Source organism: Dipodomys spectabilis, unplaced genomic scaffold, assembly GCF_019054845.1.
Source record: "Dipodomys spectabilis isolate Male_0828 unplaced genomic scaffold, ASM1905484v1 ptg000344l, whole genome shotgun sequence".
Classification (NCBI taxonomy): domain Eukaryota; kingdom Metazoa; phylum Chordata; class Mammalia; order Rodentia; family Heteromyidae; genus Dipodomys; species Dipodomys spectabilis.
The window spans coordinates 764,725-770,717 of NW_024871021.1; positions in this window are offsets into that span (position 1 = coordinate 764,725).

Here is a 5,993-nt window from a genome sequence, read left to right on the forward strand (position 1 = left end):
CAAACGGGAGGAAGCTAATCAAAGAGTAATTCAGGAATTGAGAGACCAGGTAGAGAACACACAAAGATCACTAAAGGCATTCATGGAATCCATTAACAAAGAGCTGAAGGAAGTCAGGGAGACCACAAAGGGAATGCTGAATGGAACCCAACAGAAGGAAAGGGAGTCCAAAAAACCATAACCAATCAACTATGTGATTTGAGAACAAACACTGAACACCAAATTAAGGAAGTAAAGAAATTCATACAAGACCTAAAACAGAGCTTCAACAAAGAACTTGAAGCCATCAAAGCTGACCAATTAGAAGGAAAAGAGATAAAAAACAAAGTAGAGAGTCTTGACAGCAGGTTAGACCATGCAGAAGATCGAATCTCAGGGATTGAAGACAGCCTAGATATTATAGAGAAAGAACATACAACCATCCAAGACAAGTCCAAGAAGTATGATAGATCTATCCAACACCTGGAAGACACCATCAGAAGGCCTAATCTAAGGATAATGGGTGTAGAGGAGCACCTAGAAACAGAAGTTAATGGTCTAGGAAATTTGTTTAACAGGATCCTAGCAGAGAACTTCCCAAACATACAAAAAGATAGGCCTATTCAGATACAAGAAGCTTTTAGAACCCCAAATAGACCAGACCAGAATAGGACATCCCACCGTCACATTATAATCCATACAGGATCAACTCAGACCAAGGAAAACATCCTTAAAGCGGTTAAGGAGAAAAGGGTAATCACCTATAAAGGGAAACCAATTAGAATCACCTCAGATTTCTCAGCAGAGACAATCAAAGCAAGAAGAGCCTGGAATGATGTATGCCATGCCCTAAAAACAAACAACTATCAACCAAGAATACTGTACCCAACTAAACTCTCCTTCATAGCTGAAGGCCAAATAAAAACCTTCCATAGCAAAGAAAAATTGAAACAATACATCTCCACCAAACCAGCCCTGCAAAAGATTCTTAAAGATGTCCTACACATAGAAAACCAACCAGACCGCAACAAAGGCCAAGAAACTGCACCCAAACTGAGAATCCAAGAACCATAGGAAGAACCCAGTTTTCGCAGCCCCCAAGAAGGTGGATAACATGGCAGGAACTCCCAAATACCTCTCAGTCCTATCTCTTAACGTTAACGGACTGAACTCTCCAATTAAGCGACATAGACTGTCTAGTTGGATTAAAAAACAAGACCCTTCTATCTGCTGCCTTCAGGAGTCACATCTTGCCCGTAAAAACAAACACATTTTCAATGTTAAAGGCTGGAACAAAATCTACCAAGCAAACGGCCCCCATAAACAGGCCGGAGTTGCAATCTTAATATCAGATAAAATAGACTTCAAATTAAAATTCGTGAGAAGAGATAAAGAAGGTCGCTACATACTAATTAAAGGATCTCTCCTTCAGGAGGATATTACAATTCTAAATATCTATTTGCCAAACAATGGAGCACCCAAATTTATCAAAGAAACACTACTTTCCCTCAAATCCCATATAGATCCAAAGACATTAATTGTTGGGGATTTTAACACACCACTCTCCCCACTAGATAGATCAACTCGGCAAAAACTCAACAGAGAAACCGCAGATCTAAACAGCTGCATAGATCAACTAGACTTAACAGACATCTACCGAACATTTCACCCAGCAGCATCAGAATAAACGTTTTTCTCAGCAGCACATGGAACGTTTTCTAAAATAGACCACATTTTAGGCCACAAAGCAAACTTGTCTAAATTCAGAAACATTGAAGTTATACCTGGCATTCTCTCTGACCACAAGGGAATAAAATTAGAACTCAACACCAAAAGCCACTAAAGAAAGTCCAGTATCACATGGAGGCTGAACAACACACTGCTGAATCAAGAGTGGGTCATGGAAGAGATTAGAAAGGAAATTCAAATGTTCATGCTATTCAACAAAAATGAACACACAAATTACCAGCTCCTCTGGGACACAGCAAAGGCAGTACTCAGAGGCAAGTTTATAGCTCTGAGCTCCTACATCAACAAATTGGAGAGATCTGAAACTAGCAATTTAATGACACATCTAAACCTCCTTGAAAAAGAGCAGCAAGATAAACCCCAATCCAGTAGACGGAAAGAAATAATCAAAATTAAATCAGAATTAAATGAATTAGAATCCAAAAAAACTATAGAAAGAATCAACAAAACAAAGAGTTGGTTCTTCGAAAAACTTAACAAAATTGACAGACCCTTAGCAAATCTTATCAGAAAAAGAAGAGAACACACCCACATTAGTAAACTCAGAGATGAGAATGGAAACATCACCACGGAAACAACCAAGATTCAGAACATTATAAGGGAATACTTCTCAAAACTTTATGCTAATAAGTTTGAGAACTTGACAGAAATGGACCTTTTCCTAGCAAATATTGACATGCCAAAACTAAACCAAGATGAGTTAAACCAGCTTAACAGGCCCATATCAAGCATTGAAATAGAAACAGCAATAAGAGACCTCCCAGCTAAGAAAAGTCCAGGACCAGATGGTTTTACAGCGGAATTTTACAAGGCCTTCAAAGCAGAGCTCACACCAATACTCCTCCAACTCTTCAATGAAATTGAAAGAGAAAGCTCACTACCGAACACATTCTATGAAGCCATCATAACCCTCATCCCAAAACCAGGCAGGGACTCATCAAAGAAAGAGAACTATAGACCCATTTCTTTGATGAACATTGATGCAAAACTTCTCAACAAAATTTTGGCCAATCGACTTCAACAATTCATCCAAAAAATCATACACCACGATCAAACAGGATTCATTTCAGGGATGCAAAGCTGGTTCAATATACGCAAATCAATTAATATTATTCATCACATCAACAGGAGCAAGAATAAGAACCACATGGTTATCTCAATAGACGCAGAAAAAGCATTCGACAAGATCCAACACCCCTTTATGATGAAGGTTTTGGAAAAATTAGGAATCCATGGAACATTCCTCAATACAATAAAGGCTGTATATGACAAACCTACAGCCAGCATTATACTCAATGGTGAAAAACTAAAGCCATTTCCTCTTAACTCAGGAACAAGACAAGGATGCCCACTCTCTCCACTTCTCTTCAATCTAGTATTAGAATGCCTAGCTACAGCAATAAGACAAGATGCAGACATAAAGGGGATCCAAATAGGGAAAGAAGAAATAAAACTCTCCCTCTTTGCAGATGACATGATCTTGTATTTAAAGAATCCCATAGACTCCACTCCCAAATTACTCAAGCTGATTCAAAACTTTGGCAAAGTAGCAGGTTATAAAATTAACCCCCAAAAATCAATGGCTTTTCTGTATGCCAACAATGAGAAAAGTGTGGCTGAAATTAGGAAAGCAACTCCATTTGTAATAGCCCCACAAAAAATAAAATACCTCGGTATTAACTTAACTAAAGAAGTGAAGGACCTCTATGATGAAAACTTTAAAACCTTGAAAAAGGAAATCAACACAGAACTTAAAAAATGGCAAAACCTCCCATGCTCCTGGATTGGAAAGATTAACATCGTGAAAATGGTAATACTTCCTAAGGTTATGTACAAATTCAACGCAATACCTATCAAAATTCCACCCTCATTCTTCAAGGAAATAGAAGAGGCAATCCAAAAATTCATATGGAACAATAAAAGACCCCGAATAGCAAAAACGCTCCTCAACGGACAGAACACTGCTGGAGGAATATCAATACCAAATTTCAAACTCTACTATAAAGCCATAGTAATCAAAACAGCCTGGTATTGGCATAAGAACAGACCTCAGGACCAATGGAATAGAATTGAAAACCCAGAAATGAACCTACAGACCTATAGCCATCTAATCTTCGATAAGGGTGCTAAAACAATAGAATGGAAGACAGACAGCCTCTTCAGTAAATGGTGCTGGCAAAACTGGTTAACTACATGTAGAAAACTAAACCTAGATCCTCATATATCACCCTGCACCAGAATCAACTCCAAATGGATCAAAGACCTTGAACTCAAAGCAGACACTCTGAAAACATTACAGGATGGAATATGAGAAACCCTGGGTCTCCTTGGCTCAGGCCGAAATTTTCTGAATAGAGACCCGGAAACACAACAAATCAAAGAAAGGTTGGACAAATGGGATTGTATAAGGTTGCAGAGCTTCTGCAGCCAAATGACATAGCTAGCAAGATCAATAGAAAGCCCACGGACTGGGAGAAGATCTTTACTAGCCGTACAACGGACAAGGGTCTCATATCTAAAATATACTTGGAACTCAAAAAATTAAACCACCCAACAACTAATCCTCAAAGAAACAACTGCCCAATAAGTAAGTGGGCGAAAGACTTAAAGAGAAGCTTCTCTGAAGAAGAAAGAAGGATGGCCAATAGACACATGAAGAAATGTTCAACATCCCTAGCCATAAAAGAAATGCAAATCAAAACAACATTGAGATATCACCTCACTCCAGTTAGAACGGCAAAAATCAAGAACTCTAACAACAACAGATGCTGGAGGGGATGTGGACAGAAAGGAACCTTACTTCATTGTTGGTGGGAATGTAAACTTGTTCAACCACTTTGGAAAGCAGTATGGAGGTTCCTCAAAAGACTCCACATAGAGCTCCCCTATGACCCAGCAATCCCACTTTTGGGCATTTACCCTAATGTTTACAAACAAGACCACACTAAAGCTACCAGCACAACTATGTTTATTGCAGCATTATTTACCATAGCTAAGATATGGAACCAACCCAGATGCCCCTCAGTAGATGAATGGATCAAGAAAATGTGGTATATATACACAATGGAATTCTATGCCTCCATCAGAAAGAATGACATTGCCCCATTTGTTAGGAAATGGAAAAACTTGGAAAAAATTATATTAAGTGAAGTAAGCCAGGCCCAAAGAAACGTAGGTCTCATGGTTTCCCTTATTTTTAATAACTAGTATATGTATGAGTCAAGCGGAAAAGGTCAGATAATGTGATGTCAGGAAAATGAACCCTTAGATGTGTATTTTAATGTTTTTTTTTCTTTCATGCATGTGTTTCTAACACATTTATAAGATTATCTCTTTGTTGCTTTGTATGTCCGTCCTCCACAGTATAACCCCTGCTTTCACTATATTTGATGTCAGTATAACTTGTGGAGGAGATGGGGAAAAACCAGTTGTTTAAGGATACAGGTGGACCTGTTGCAACAATGAGAAGTACAAGTTGTCATGTCCAAAACGAGCTTTACAACGTTGGTGCGGGGGGGGGGGGAAGGAGAAGGATTGGGATTAGGGGGGGAGGGGGGAGGCTGGGAAGGGATGTGAAGGATAAACAAAGGAGGAGGCTGCAATGCTTGGTAAGAAATGTACGCATTATCCTGTCCATGTAACTGTATCTCCTCTGTACAGTATGTTCACAAATAAAATTATTTAAAAAAAAAAAACAAACAAACAACAAGAAAGAAATACACAGTTGGAAGCTTGGGCTAATTTTGTTATTATGTTTTGAGAAGTCAAGTTTCCTATTGAAATGCAACTCGTATATAATCTTCAGTTTTGTTTTAAATGCTCTCTTCATTACAGAACATTCCTAGATTCAAAATGGCTCATGATTCCCACCCAAAATTTGAAAAAGTAAGTAAGCATCATTCTGTTGGATTCCAAAGAAATGAGGAAGGATTACAAAATCTTAAGCCTAGAGAAATTTCAAAGTTCATCTAAAGCAGGACTTTGTAGATCTTGCTAAATTAGAATTTAGAGTTCACATAAATATTTTAGTTTTGCTTGTAATTTCATATTTTATAGGATACTACAAAATTTTTTTTGAGTAGAGGGTTTAATTGACAAATTCACAAATGATTCTGGTGTTCTATTTGCCTAGAATATGCTTTCAAGAGAGTTATAATTAGATCTTAGTTAATAGAAAATTCCAACAATTCATGTATAAAATGATAATGTAAATAATCTAGACAGAGTTGCCAAAAAATCGATATTAATTTATAAATATAGAAAAA